The 16,638-nt window shown below is 36.6% G+C and overlaps 1 protein-coding gene and 1 non-coding gene across 4 annotated transcripts in view; one reads left to right on the forward strand and one right to left on the reverse strand.

The window, feature by feature from the left end:
* Positions 1–16,638, reverse strand: part of LOC108972935 (serine/threonine-protein kinase NLK2) — a 255,837-nt gene that overhangs the window by 85,858 nt on the left and 153,341 nt on the right. The window lies entirely within an intron of this gene.
* On the forward strand, positions 12,606–12,678 carry Trnaa-agc. The gene has a single exon. It is a non-coding gene; the product is annotated as a tRNA-Ala (tRNA).

Here is a 16,638-nt window from a genome sequence, read left to right on the forward strand (position 1 = left end):
CAGCTTCTTTCAACAATTTTTTTCTTATATAAAAAATAAAAATTTTTATTAGCTTTGTTTTTGTTACAAACATACACTATTAACATAGAAATTCTTAAACTCGGGCATTTGGACGCCATTTCCGGTAATCCCTCGGATAAAATGCAATCCGCTGGCAAGATAACAAAAATAACCTTAAAACCTTAACTTAGAACTTGGACCAAGAAAAAGAAAAACTGAAAGTTGCATTTTTGGCGGACATCTTGAGAAAAAACTGAAAGTTTCATTGAAAATTTCGCGACATTACTTTTTTCAAATAGTTGTAATTGAAAAAAAAAAAAAAAATTTCGTCCAAGTCTTTAAGAATTTTATGCCAAAGACCTGTGTCATATTTCATTAAGATCTGTTGATTATTCTTCGAGAATTCTTGCCAACCGACTCCAAAAACAAAGTTTCGAGAAAAAACGGCGCATTGAGCCTAGCTAGCTTCGAGCGGACAAGTTCTCAAGGCAGTATCTCCGAAACTCTTACTCGGATCAACTTTAAAACTTAGGGCAATATTCTAGAAGTGTTGTAGAATTTAATGAGACAATAAAAAGATGAGAGGTTTTTAAACTCGTAAACCCATTAACCCCTTAATATAGTTTTTACAATTCAAGACCACTTTCTTCTTTTTTCGCCTCAAGCAAGAGCTCTCCGCTGTGAAAAAAGGTAATTTGGCAAAAATCTGCATTTTGCTTGGCGATTCTAAATTCCATTAAATTCAAAAGGAAAATAAGTATACGTTACGTTATGTACAACGACGCTAGAATTCGTATAAGCTACAGTAGCAAGCGGAAATTACTGACAATTTTCTAACCGATAGGCAAAGCTTCAAAAAATGTTTCTTCAATAAAGATTAGCTTTGCTTTAATTATGACAGAAGCTCCTCAATACTCAGTAATAAATATTTTATGTATTCAGCTACAACTTCATATCATTATATATGCAAAACTGTGTTTACATTTTTCGATAATCTTTGACCTTTTCGATACCCACAGGCACATTCTTAACGCGGTGCTTCTTTTTCCTTTGTCAATATCAATTATGCTGCGTGTTCTGCATTCTGCGTGCCGACTTGCTTTCGTAAATACATGATAATAAATTTTAACTTGAGTCTGTAAAATTTATTACATCATTCCATGCAGATCTTTAAAGGCCGCGCACGGCCTACGCAATTCATATGAACACGATGCAGTAAATCGGAAACACGCAAACACACATACGCATACCAAATTACACATATATACATATGAATCTTTCCATTTATAATATTTATGTATTTGCTATTCATTTTGCGCTGCTCAACTGCTCTTCAATTTTGGATTCACGCTACTTAAGCAGCTTTTTATTAAAAATACTTTATTACAACGCTACATACACACACAGACACACTCATACATACATACATACACGTCATTCATTATGTCTTCATTGGGGATGTGGGACGACATGTTCAGCGTGAAGCAGCCATTATTCATGCGAAGGTCGTAGAACGAAATTTATTATATACAAAGGCTTTCAAATTAAGAAATATGTATTTTTATTCATAAAAGTTTCACGAGAAGGAAGGATAATGAAACATACTGCTTTTTCCCTCACTCTCTCTCTCTATCTGTCTCTCTGATTTGTTCGACACGAAATGCATACGCCGTCAGAGATTTCTTATTTAAACAGACATTTTGGAAAAGACTTTTTCGACTACCAATATAATAAACCGTTATATAGGAAATAACAATAATACATAAATGTAGTATATACATAACTGCCAGCGCCAATACCAAATATTTATTTAAATTTATCCGCCTACTGAAATCGCACAAGCCAGTGCGTTTAAACGTCAAACCGCAGCCGGATGCGCAAATAAAAGTGTGTAAATTACAAGTGAAAAACCCGGGACCAAACGCTCAACAACAAAGTATTTTTATTTACAAAGCGAAACCGGAAAAGTGTGTCGGGTGTTGGTGGGCTTTTAGTTATTTTGCTGACGCCGGCATGCAGCATGTTTCTGTCAATCAACGCGAGTCGGTTCACGAGAGCACGCACACGCACGGGTGTAACGGCATGCAATTACAAATATGTGCGGCATTGCACCCGATAGGTGTCGCTGCTGTATTTCGAAAAACTATTTGCCTTTTTACTGTTGTTTTCACGGTTATGTAGTGCAGTTCTTCAGTTTTTCTTTCAGTTTCAATATTTGTATGCATTAATAGTCGGATTGCTTGGATGACTTGATTACCACGCCGCATTCTGTGGCACTACTGGAAAAACTGCGTGATTCGGAACTGCCAAGCGAGTTACATATAGCTCAATTAAAGTTGAGTTTGTAATGAGGTAGTAAGAGTCATGCGTAGGCTTGTTGTATGCTACACATACAAATGTATATTTGATATGTCGAGGTCGATTTTGGATAATTAAGAGTTTCACCTGCTACAATATCCAGAAGGAAGCTGCGCAAGGCTCACTCTAGCGGCAACTCGAGTTCGTTGTCTAAAATTTTATAACCGACTGAGTCCTTTAAAACAAAATAGACACTCTTAGAAAAATATTCAATTTCTCTACATATAAAATTCTAACGATGACCGTAGGTGAATTTGCTGCAGGACAAACTTCCTGGATTTCTTAAATTGTTAAGTTCACACTGAAGTACAATATACTAAGCATCATTAGTCTTACAGAGCATTCAAATAAAATTCCAACGATTAGTTGGGGGTTACCGATAGCGGAAGTGATGTAGCCATTTAATGTGTAGTTAGAGTCCAGATTTGATTCCCGTTCCGAAAAACATTAAAAAGGTGTCTAATATTGTCCGTCCCTTAAAAGATATTGGCCAAACTCTGAGCRTAGAACGGCCACTAAGAAACTTCTTTATCAAAACCATTATTTATTCGAAGTCTAGTAAAAAGGTGAAGATACCTCAATTGGTCGGTCAAAACAACAAGGCGCACAGCAGATAAAAGAGATTATAAGCCTTACAACGTTTGTAACTAGTTCAGCACTAGTTCAAGTCCTGTAAAGCTCAATTCAAAAGCGCACAAAAGTTAAGAATAGTCCAAAATCTAAAATCAACATTAAGTATGCCACATCGAGAGTAGTTCAATTAGGACTAGTTGGTAACTAGTTGACAAACATGTAAGAGTGACGAAAATTATTAGAAATCTAACACAAACTTTTTCGAAAGATTGTGTAAGATTTGGCGCGTTTAGTTCAATTCAGACTAGTTCGTAACTAGTTAACGTACTGTTTCAGAGTTCAATAAAACTTATAAATAATGCATACCAACAAAATGAAGAGATTTTATGAGCTTTTAGAAAACTTTGTATACGGAGGGGTTTTGGAGTTATCAATCAAAATTTTCAAGTCATTTGGACTAATGTGTTCTGTGTTTGAAAGTTTCTTTGCGCGGAAAACCGCTCTGCATATCGCAAGAAATGTAAAAGGAATTTTTAAAGCAAAAATATTAAAGAAAATTAAATAAGAATGATTACTTCCCACAATGCCAGGCTTTAGAAATAATTATCACGTCAACGCTGCACTGCAATTTCATCATCATCAACTCAAAGCGTTATAATTACTGTAAGGCATATACTCGGTTCACCGTATTTTTTCTTTTACGCTTTAATGACGAGTCATATTTCCTCGTTGCTGATCATAAGAAATTAAATTTGGCGAATGCGAGCGCGGAGCACTAAATTGGGTATGAAATACTCTCATTCAAGCTGTGAAAGGCTGTCCACACTGTCAAAAACCTTAAAATTCTGAAGGCAGAAAGGTAAATATTTTACTAAAACTCACTTGCAGCTCCACGAATACACGCACAAGCCGCCAACAAAGGAGAAATATTAAAAAATAAATATGAACGCATTACCCGYAAAGGCGAACAGATTATGAAAGCAATAAAGGAAAAGTAAGTAAGTAAGTAAGTGAGGTTCAAGCTAAATGACAGCGACAATAAGGGAAGCACAAAATGGGCCAGCAAAGAAAAGCGGCCAAGGGAGAAAAAGGGAGCAAAGCAACAACCACTGAAATTTCTTGCGCAACTTTTATGTAAAACACACACACATACATACACATACAAACACATTTGTATGCATAATTCAGCAGGCGGCGCTGTAGCGGACATAACTGGCAGCCGGACGCGGCGGACGTGGCGGATACGCAACCTACATTCGGGCAGCGAAGAAAAAAGCAGCTGCGTTGGCCGACAAGTGTATTAATGTACGCTGCGTCAAGGGTTTTCACCCACACATTTATGAAAATGTGGGAACTTGACTGGTGACTACGACTACGCTTGACACTTGGCGTTCAAATCTGATTGGTTGTTGTTATTGCCGCCAGGTTGTGTTCTAATTACATGTAATTTATTTTTAGAGCAAAAAATATTCACTTTCGCAGGCGGAAAATAACAGAAAAAGCATTAATGAATTGTTTGGAGTAAGTGCGTTGCTAAATTCCTTACTAAATATTGTTGTTATTGTACGTTGACCTACCTACGTACATATACATGTATGTTGTGGCACTTGGTTATAATTTATGATTGCCACATTCTATATTTATTAGCCGCTAACGGTAAGCTGCCTGCCTGCTGGTAATTAAAAGTGTAATGGCAGTGCGGTAATGCAATTAGTTGTATTGGTAATATCGATTCAATGAGCAAACACGGAAGTTGTGGGTGAAATGTGGAACTTAAAATATAAGTGTGTATGCATTCGAAATAGGTAACCCAATTTTGTATGTTCACGTGTCGAATTATAAATGTATTTTTATTGTTATGGTAGGTTGGCAGAAAAAGAGACATTGCGTTGCAGAGTTGAATGTGCTCATTTATATTTATCGAAGTGCTTGATTAACTAAAATTTGACAATTACGGGTCACTTTACGTTTTAAAATTAAATGTTTGATGTAAATAATTTTTGCCAAGTTAATATTGGCAATAGTAGACTGATTTATAGGTAAATCGGTACAGATTTGCCTTCAAAACATTTCGCGGAAACTACAGCACAGGTTACAAAGTAATTTTAGCTCCTTTCCGCTTTTGATCAAAACGAAACTTTGCTAGATTTTAATAATATTTTCTGATATTAATAAAGCTACTACTTCAGTAGCTCGGAACAGCAGTGTGATCAATAGATTTAACTCAGCTAAAATAGCTTATGATGCTATTTTCTATATCTTTTGGAAAATTTGGCTCTTGCTGCTCCTCTTTTAATAGAGATGGTCGAATGAAGGATAATTACAATGAGGCGAAATTCCTCGGGTACATGATATTCCATAAAAATGTAATTCGCTAAGTGGGCAGGACTGTTCTTAATTACTATGACAAATATGAGCACGATCCGTCGACCAGTTTGTTAACAGCAGCTGCTTAAGTCGGTACACCTCAGTAGTGCCTTGCGATTTTATTAAAAATATGGAACAAAGAATTTGTCTCAAATTTTGTATATCCAACCAAATTTCGTGTGTGGTGTCGCGGCTAACTAGGCTAAGTGCGCCGTCATTGAAAGTGTTTTTCTCGAAACTTTGTTTTTGAAGTCGATTTTCAAGACTTCTCAACCGATCCTCATTATGGTCTTTGATATACAATTCTTAAACACTTGCACGAAAGATTTTTTTCCCATGAAAAATATTAAAAAAAAATTAATTTTCACTGAAATTTGAATTTTTTTTAACATTGCCTGCCAAAAATCCAATTTTCAGTTTTTTCCCTCGTCCAATTCCTTCCTTCGCATTTTTTCCGAGGGGTCAAAGGAAATTACGTCGCAATGGCCGAGTTTATAATATTTTTTTTCCAAAACTTTCAGAATTTCTTTTTTTTTACATGGTTTTCCTTCGCTTCCCCTTTCCTTTATTAGGAGGACTGTAAACAGGTTTGTTGGACATGCTCGATCGTGAGAATTTTTATCCTATGGGTTTATGAGTTTCGCATGCAAACAAGTCAACAATCATCGAAATAGAACTCGTTTTGAGTCGATCGAAGAGATAAAATAAAAATTCGCTGAAGGAGCTGAAGGCCATTCCAATCCTTATGAAAAGTTATTCCACAACTAGAAAAATCGTTGGCATAAGTGTATTACATCTGGTGGGGATTACATTAAAGTCGAAAAAATAAATTTTGATGAAATTTTTTCATATTTTTTATTTTTATTTATTATTTAGCGGCTACGCTGGCTAGGTCATGTTGTCCGGATGGACGAAAACGCTCCAGCTCTGAAAGTATTCGACGCAGTACCCGCCGGGTGAAGCAGAGGAAGAGGAAGACCTCCACTCCGTTGGAAGGACCAAGTGGAGAAGGACCTGACTTCACTTGGAATATCTAATTGGCGCCACGTAGCGAAAAGGAGAAACGACTGGCGCGCTGTTGTTAACTCGGCTATAATCGCGTAAGCGGTGTCTACGCCAATCAAGAAGAAGATTTATTATTTCTAAACAATAAATAATATGAATACTATCTAACTTGCTTTCAATCATTTTCGAGCGCAGTGCTATGCTATGCTTTATATTTACTAAAGTCTGGTAATTTTCTAATTTTTCCAATAATTATACAATTTACTGTTAACCATTACTTATCAATTATTTACTCTGGCATACTGGTCAGCATACCTAACATTGCCTAACTCATTGTTAAATGCAAATTGTCGGCACGCCTTCGTCACCATCACGAGCAGCTGTCTACAGCAGCAGCTGACATTTCACATAATGTACGCTTAGATTATATACATATATGTGTAGGCATGGGTGTTATAGACAAACATCGGTATTTTTAACAGTTCATTATAGTGCTTACGCTGCTAATTATAGAGCGCTTTGTCATTCATCTGCAACTCGAGAGCGCAGGCGAATACATGGATACCAGAACAATGAATATAAGTAACGGTCTGTATATACATATGTACATATGCACTTATGTCCGTATATGCATGCGTGAGCAAACATTATAATAATAAAAACAATAGGTAAACTCATAAAGTGTCTTAAGTTGCCACCTATTTGTTCTAGTCAGCGTTCGTTTCGGCGCTTCCACTTAAAATTACTTCATAAAAGCATTGTCATCAAGCCGCCGATGATTATAATCCAGTGGCATGTTCCCATAAGCCAGACCGAGAACACACGTGTATGCACATAAATATTATCTACATAATTATATATGAAGCCAGAGTTGCTTATGTGGCGCTCATAACAATATGCACATGACTTCATTCTATCTAACTTATGTTGTTATATATATTATGTGTACCGACAGATACTAGATACACATATATTTAAATCACGAGCATGTGTGTGTGTGTGTGTGTGGACTTGATTACCGGCAATATTTTGTCATCATCATCAAATCGTTCATGTGGGTACAGGCAGGCAGGCAGCCGTATATAATATGCTCGTATATTTTAAAATAAATTCGCGTTAGCTTGTGAACAGCGATAGCAACAGTAACCAGAACAACACCAAAAGCAAAGTGGGTCAACAACTGTTGCCAACGATGGCGACGGTGAAACTGCTGATGTCAGCTGTAAAGTGGCATAGAATTATGTTCACTGTTGTGCCGACTTGTGCTTGACGTTGTGCTTCGCTCTCCCCCGTGTTAGTATGTGTGTCTGAATTTTTACCCTCCAATTAATAATAGCCAGTTGTCGATTTAATCGTTGATGTTATGATAAGGCAGTTCGGTATTTCGGTAGTTGGTTGGAAAAAAAATAGGAGGCAATGATTTTTTGTATGTAAATCTAGGTTGCGGTGGTGTTGTTGTATTATGAAATTAGAAGGTACGTTAGAAGCAAGAAAAAGTTTGGGACATTACAAAAAAAAATTTGCCAATCAACGAAAAATATGTGCCGATTTTAAAATGAAAACTCCCGCAAAACTGTAAGGAATGAGGCGTAGACTAGTTATTATTGGACTAGTGTGTAACTAGTCTTTTATAAACTAGTTAAACACTAGTAAGTGATGAAGTTATGCACTGAATTCAGTGAAAATGATTTGCTACATAGGAAGTCTAATGAAATTTTCGTCTGCGCTTGTAGTTTTGCGAAGCCTACCCTCTGGAGTAAATTTTTTGTGGCAATGGGGTTTGGTAAAGAAATGTGGAAGGCCTTCCAAAAAGTCTGATAATTTGTTGAATACCTTGAGCTTCGCTTCTCATATTTTCACTATTTGCCGCTTTTCCGTGTTGCAAAGCAAACAAAGAATTTTAACAAAAACTCCAGCGCTTACTTGTCCTCTTTTGAGAGCTTTAGACCAAAAAACCTTATATGTTGTGAGTATTAAGATAGAAAACTATATTCTATGCAAGCTAAATAGCGTTAGTGAAATGTAGAATAGTTAGTAAGAAATTTCGGGAAACAAAATTTTGCAATTTCTTTATGAACTCGGAGTTTTGTGAAAAATATTTTTTTAGAAGTTTTTGAAAAAAAAAAAAAATTTAGAAAGCTAAACGTTTCTGTACAAATAAATTTGTTTAAATTTTTGGAATAACTGGTAGCAAACTAGCTTTTATTGAACTAGTTAGTTTGGATCAGGAAAAAATCAGAAAACAAGCTTTTTCTGAAAAAGGTGAAAATTTTAAAATTTTCCGATCAACTAGTTACAAACTAGTTTTTCTTGGACTAGTTAGTTTAGGTATAGCTTATGAATTGATAGAAGGTTAAATCAACCTATTGCATAAAAAACATACTTATAGACAAAAAGCGAAGGTTTATGGCATTCCTTTAAGGAAGCTATTGACCTGCTATGTAAGAGCAGGGTAAACGAAGTTACAGCTGCCTTAATTATTTAACACAACAACAGCAAGATGCTGCTTTTTTAACTCTCACTTGCCCAACAAGGCACATAGTATGTAGTAACAAAGTGGGCACATTTATTGGCCAACCAAGAGCAACAGCTGCTGGATGTCCGCAATATCAATGACCTCATATGCTGCACATATGTTGATTCAATAATTTATTGCACTTGCAATCTCACATATATGTGTAAGTATGCGCATGTGTATGTATAGACATAAGTTTGCATGTGCGGTATATGCGGGAAGTGAAAGAGAACGTCTGACTAGCAACCAAGTCGGTAACGTTCGGCCGTCATGCAGTTACTCAATCATGTAAAGTGGAAAGAGCGAAGGCGCGGTAGATAGTGCGATAGCGGAGGGGTGCACGCGGGTAACGGTGACACGATTGTGTAGCTCGTGTAAGGCACTGTTTGCGCTGCTGCTGCAGCCCTAAAGCGGGGCAATACTGTTGCAGACCCTAATTTGTTTACTACTTTTTTACCATTGCCGTGCAAGCTTTTTGGGTCACCCTTACTTGTGCGCGACCAACAACGCTGCCCCTTAAAGATTCTTTGAAAAGTTGCTGCCACTTTAATGTTCGCAATTTTTATTAATAATTTTTTTGTCCTCTTTCAGTTTTTCTTCCTCAGTCACTTCCCTTTCTCTTTGCCACATTGAAGGCTTAAAGTTCAGCTATTACTCGGTTGCAGCTGTTGTCGTTGTTCGTGTCTTGAACTGGGTTAACTTTTGTATTCTGACTGCCTGTCTCGCAGCTTAGTTGGCGGCAGTTGCCACAGCGCTTTTGCTGATGTATTTTTCATTGTTTTTGTTTTGTTGTTGACATTATATGGCCAACATCCGTGCGGTTTATTGAAAAGTGATAGTGTTTATTTTGTAAAAAAAAGCAGCAAGAAGAAAAAATCGCTTAAAATTATCGCAGACAAAACACTTCAAATTATTATTATTATGAAAAAATTGCTGTCTGCTGGCCGGATTGACTGCCCGACAGCTATGCAATGCTGCCACATGCTTCGTAAGTGACCAATCACTTACTTGTTGCACACATGCATACACACACATATGTATGTACTATATATGGGTAAAATAGCGTTGCAAATGGAAGGCAGGAAGACATGTAATTTATCGATGTTCGCTGCCCTCTCACCTCGCTGTCGCTCGTGCTTGCCTGCTTCGGTGTCAGAGTTGATGGAAATTGAGTTGCAGCTTCGATGAACTTTGAACTTTAAAACTCAATAAAGCATATGGAGTCGCTATGGCAATTGAATTTACAGGTTGGTCGCGAGTCTCATGCTCCTTTGATAACTTTATTATTTATAATAATAGTAATTATTTAATAATTTTATATTTATTTTCTATACTTAATTGCGAATTAGTGTACAAAACGAGCCAGCTAAGTGAAGTAATATGTGCGCTAATGCTCGGGAATTTTATGGTTCCAGTCGTTTGAACCTATTGAGAATTCCAGATGTTTTAACAAAATATTATAAAAATCAGTTTGACAAATAATGGAAAATTATAGGAGGACTAGTATCTCTTACCAACAAGCGTATGTGTAAAGGGAGTTCAAATAGGGCACTTTCCAGGTTTCTTTAGGATCGTTTTAATATTGGGCTGATTGCCAAATGTTCGAACGAAAAAACTCATCATCGCTAATGGCTACCATTGCGAGTTAATCGAGGAAGAAGATGGAATGGATTCTTCAATTTTTTAATTTATATTATTTATTGTCTTTGACAAAAATATATCAAGATGTAAAGTACTTGATAAACCTCGTGTCGCACATCGGTACCAAGTGTCTTGTAAAACAGGACAGCAATGGAAAGTGTTGTCAGAAGCAAGCAACTTCCCTTCTATTGGATGCCAGGTCACAAAGGCATCGACGGCAATGAAATAGTATACGAGATTACCAAGAATGACGCACGACTAACAAACAACACGATCAACTTTCAAAAGCAAGCAAAACCCGATGAAACGAGCTACCTAAGTGCAAACAACATTATTGGACTACAAACTTTCCTACGCCTTATGGCGACACACGACCGCAAAATGGTGCTGACAGATCGAGAAGCCTGCGGGAAATGTCTACAGCAAGGCAACAGCTAAACAACGGATCTTTTGTGCCCTTGTCCTGCATTAGCAAGACTACGCTGTAAGCTGTCTTTTAATTCGCTGAACTATGTCAATGTCGTCATATATGTATCTCGTACAGCTCATTGTTTCATCGAATGCGATATTCGAGGTGGCCAACGCTCAAAGGACCATAAATCTTTTGCAGAACTTTTCTTTCGAAAACTGGCAACGTTGACTCATCAGTTGTCATCATCCAAGCCTTGCACCATATAACAGGACGGGAATTATGAGTGACTTATAGAGTTTGGTTTTTGTTCGTCGAGAGCGGACTTTGCTTCTCAATTGCCTACTAAGTCCGAAGTAGCGCCTGTTGGCAAGAGTTATCTTGCGTTGGATTTCCAGGCTGACATTGTTGGTGGTGTTTACGCTGGTTATAACATTGCTTCTGAGTAATTTCGCTAGAGATATATTTTATGGAAAAGCCTTGAAACCCCAAACATTGAAAACCCAAACACAAAATAAAAGAAACCCAAAAACTAAAATCTCTAAAACTCAAAAAGCAACTCTAAGCGAAAGAACTGCAAAAATTTCAAATAGAAATCAAAAGCACACAATTTTGGACATTTCCTTACAATTTTTATAACTATTTTTTCACATAATGTTTGAGGTTATGCCAAAGAGTCAATATACCAAAGTTATAGATCTTTTATAACCCCTAAATGTCGCATATAGCTTTAGTCTTTAAGACCCGGAACTTTGCTGAAAGGTGAGTTAAACCGTTTTTGACCATTGATACAACCAGCCTCCCCTTTATTTTCTCTACCTTAGATCGCCGATAAATTATTTTTTTGCTTTCATTTTCGTCATTTTACCGCTCGTCGACAATAGGTCTCATTGTACTTTGATTTTTTTGCTTTCATAAGCTATCAACCCTGGCTTATTAATAACAAAACTATTATAAAAAAATTATAAGCTTTATGTCATGAATGAGTCTTCATCGAAGAGGCGTTTTCAGCGCATAGTTTTCAAGAGAATTTAACTGTTAAATTATAACAACACGAATTTCTGTGAAAATAAGTTTTTTTTAAATTTAGATTTGGCTCAAAAATTATTTGTCAATATAATAAAAATAATTTTTGAAAATTTTAATAGAAAAGCCCTATACAAAAACAACAAAATTATTTCAGCGCAGCAAATCCTTTTGGCTCTCTAATATTTTAATTCCTATTCCTCATAAAATATTTAAATACGCCAGCGCTGATAACCGTCATTAAGTTACGAACGAAATTTGTTTCCTACTCAAACTACCTGAGCCTATTACGTCAATGTGTCAAATCTGTTTGTGGCACACTTACATATAAACGTGTGGATTACGCTGAATAGTTAGGCACAAAGGTTACGTATACGCACCGCAGCACTCTTCGGCAAAGTAATCTAAATATGCTTTAGCATAGCAATAGCGCCACAGGCAGAGCATGCAAAAAAAATAATAATGCACGACAAGCAATGGCCCCAACAATAGACGCACGAAAGCTGCAAGACCCGCCGAAAAGCTTAACGCTCCAGTTTTGCTGCTTTGACGTAGCAGCGCGGGCACCTGCGGGGCGTGGAGATGGCGGCGAAAAGCTACTGCACATTCGCTTTAGTTGTTGCTTGCCGCTGGCTTGTGATTAAAAGACACGCGGCGATAATAGTTTCGCGTTGACCAGCTGTGTGCGATAGCGCGGTCAAGTTAACACACGGGGATGTAGCTCAGATGGTAGAGCGCTCGCTTAGCATGTGAGAGGTACGGGGATCGATGCCCCGCATCTCCAATTAAGGTTCTTTTTTTCCTTTTGTTGTGCTCTGCTTTCGCTTTTTTGTTTAACAAATCAGTGTTTGCTTGAAAGTGTTTCAGCTTACCTGCAAAGAGAAAGAGGTTGAAGAAAAATTAGTAAAAGTAGAAGCGAATAGAATGATTAATAAATATATATGTGTGTCAAAATAGACAATTTTTTATTGCTATATACACATACGTATTAGTATGTATACATACGTATATATATATATATGTATATATTACAGATTTTTGGGTCAATGTTAGTTATTTGAATATTCGCTTATGTTATTCAGTCTCAAACAGGAATAAGACAATTTAATTAATATTCAGCCAATAAACCGAAACAACCACAAACTTGTTACTGGTTTGTGACTGCAACAGTATTTGATTGACATCTATACATGTGTGTAGTTTGAGGCTCAAAGCCACAATGAATGCAGAAGTGAGGTAGTGTACATATGTGTTTAAATTTAATATTTTTCTATATGTACAGATGTATTTTGCCTGAAGAAAAGTTATAGTGCAAAGTATAAAGTCATTAGAAAATACTTTAAAATATCTTCTAGAGAGTATTGACAAATAGAACGCATTAGCCTAAAGGATAGATTCATAACCGCTGAGAACATCAGGATGCAGATCATAAATGACCTTGGAACCAAAATCACTGTTAGAACTATACGAAACGGTTTGAACAATACCTCCGGTGGGCTATAAGGCACCAAAGTTGGACTGAAGTCCATTGGCAGAAAGTAATTTTCTCTGATGAGTCAAGTTCAATATGTTATTTAGCGTGAACGCTAATCGGGCCGGCAAGCGAATTGTTTGGGTATGCTTTTCTCACCATGAACTTGGAAGACTACCACTAATAGATGAAACAGTTAACGCAATTAAGTTCCAACAAACACTGCAGGAATATTTAACATCTTCAACTGAAGAGCTATTTTCGCAAGAAAACGATTTTCTTGCCTGTAGCTTACACAAATTACTTCAATATTATTTGTACCTTTTTTTATTTTTTCTAGGTAAAAAAGTTCTTCTCGCAAAATAGAATTTTGACTTTAGATTGGCCAGGTAGCAGCGCGGATTTAAACCCCCTTGAGAAGCTTTGGTATATCATGAAGAGCAAGGTAGTAGGGAAGAGACCCAGTACCTTAGCTGAGTTGGATAAAATTTTCGAGCCGGAAAAAAAACATAATAATAATTTTTTAAATAATATACATATAATAACACTTTGAAATATTGCTTTTGTTGTGGTGGTGATTAAAAGTATCTGCCGGTTGGTTCTACTTTTATGACACACATATGTATAGTATACCTATGACACATTAAAAATTAGTGATATCTGTTCATAATTTCTTCCAGTATTTTATATGATCGAATGCGAAATTAGAATCGTTGTCAATCCTTTGAAATATATATATTGATTTTTTTAAGTTTTATTCACTTGAGAAATCAAAAAATCAACTATTCATTTGTTTGAAAATATTCTCCAAATTTTTCGGAAATATGAGCGTATTTGCAAAGACACTACAACTTATAACCTTCATAGATATATTTGGCAAATTATGATTATTTTGACTTTGCATGCAAAAATAATATTTTTTTTTTCAATATTTTTTAAATGCAGGACTATTATTAGCAAATTTTAAATTAGTATGTTCAAAAATAAAAGCAACACAATGAGAGGGAAAATTTTAAAGCAACAAAATATGAGTTTACCCACTTTTGACACTGTCAAAAAACTCTTTACACAAAGTACTTAAGCTACAGTTTAATCAGTATATTTATCAACTTGTACTATCTTAAACTAATTTTAATATTTAGTATGGCCCCCCTCAGCTTCAACAACGAGCCTAGTGCGATTTTTCATAGAACTGACCAGCTTTTGTAGGTCATATTCCAAAGGATTTTTAAGTCACTCTTCCAGTACTGCTGCTTTTAAGGCGGCGCGGATTTGGGCTGCCCTTTTGCCAATTTTTTCTAAAGATAAACCCACAAATTTTCAATGGGGTTCATGTCGGAGCTCTGCGGAGGTGTATCTATGACCTTTTCGCAATTATAAAGGAGCAATGTGCGCAGATTGAGCTCCTTATGTTTGGGGTCATTGTCCTGATAAAATTGAAATCTTGGCTTATTATCGACAATAAAGCCAAATTTGTTCGCACTTTGCCTCAAATTTGTTTTGAGAATGGAGAGATATTGCTCAGCATTCATTGTGTTTTCACTTTTACTTTCGCTTTTCAACATTTACTTTCGAAAGCAGCGGCTGCTCACGCGCAACCCTAGTTGAGAATTTGTTTCGCAGAATTCGTTGGCGGACGGTTTCATGTGAAACAACCATGCCACACTCTTCTTCCAACTCTTTGGCAAGGATTCTGGTCGAAATTTGGGAGTTTTGACGGACCTTACCCATGTCCCCCTGCGGGTAGGTGGGACCCCTCCAGGTTGGGGGGGAAACCGAATATACCCGTGGTAAGGCATGCCTGTCGTAAGAGGCGACTAAAATCCATATGCACTGTGTCTGTCTTTTTGGGCTTGCCTTGAAATGTCAGCATAGTTCATGTCATATATAGTGCTATAGTATTCATCGTAAGATGTTTATTGTACGCTATGTTTTTTATTCCTGGTACCCCGACAAGTCAGTGAAACATCGCATTCGAATGTTTTACGAGACATGTCAATCATACAGCCGGGTTCTTGGGTTTCCCAGGGGCTCGACTGGCAGTAGCGCTACAATATGTAGTAGCTACAGGTCACACCAAAGACTAAAACATGGTACCATGGGGAGCAGTTTGCCCTTGGAGTTCGCTCCAATCTGCTCATTGGATTTTTGGCCCCTTGGGGAGATTCGTGGTGGCTGTGGTTTAAACCTAAATGCAGGAAGGGCATTAGTCCGGTGTGGAGGTCCACCCAAACCAATTGGAACCAAAGTATAAGTGTGTGTGGCGGCACTCATGCTTTGGTTCTCCAGAGTATGGTGCAGGTGCATGCACTTATGCTTTGGGGCGCTGATCAACGCATTGTTTTGATCTATGTGCTTCTAGCAATAGAAAGCACCGTGGGGTTAGGCCTTCGCAGGCAGGAACTCACGTAAAACCACAACGGACTCTGGACCTTACACATGATAAGGCGGTCTTTTTCTTTCGACCACTTCCACACTTTGCTTCCAGTCTGTCTTCATTAAAACATTTTAAATTGTTTTTCGCGATACAGGAAACATCTCCACTAGCTCAGCTAAAGATTTTCCAATTTGGTGATTATAATAAATCAAATGGGTAACGTCTAAAGTCAATCTAGCTCCAGGCATTATTAAATGGTTTTAAAATTAGCTTTTTTGACACGTGTGCAGATAGATTTCGCAATTAAATGAAAGGCATTCAAACATAGCGTACAGTGCAGAAGCATAGATAATGGTAAAGTACCGTTTTTTCCTCAAATAGAACAAAACAGAATCGAAAACTAACGTGTGTAAAGAGTTTCTTGACAGTGTCGAATATGTGAAAACTCATATTTCGTTGTTTTAAAACTTTCCCTTTCGTTGTATTGTTTTTATGTTTGTGCATTTTAATTTAAATTTTGCTAAATAATAGTTCTGCATCAAAAAATATTGGAAAAAATAACTAAAGGCGTTATTTGTGCATGCAAAGTCAAAAAATATGTGTTTTTTTTTTCAGTGTGTAAAGAGCTTTTTGACATACTGTACACATTCTCATAGACAATGTTTTTAATTTTTGGTTTGAGATAATTTTAAGCAGGAAAGTTTTGCTCACTGGCAGACAACTATTTTTTAGAAATGCTCCAGAAATAAGAGAATAATTTAATTAAAACTATTTTTCAAAAAACAGAAAAAAATATTTCTTTTTAAATTTTTTAAATCGATAGATCAGACAAATTTATTCTTGAGGGAAAACGGTCCGGTGAATCGCCAAATATTAAAGCTATTTATCTTTAATAT

The sequence above is a fragment of the Bactrocera latifrons genome, unplaced genomic scaffold (genome assembly GCF_001853355.1).
Source record: "Bactrocera latifrons isolate USDA-ARS-PBARC rearing strain unplaced genomic scaffold, ASM185335v1 scaffold_44, whole genome shotgun sequence".
NCBI lineage: Eukaryota > Metazoa > Arthropoda > Insecta > Diptera > Tephritidae > Bactrocera > Bactrocera latifrons.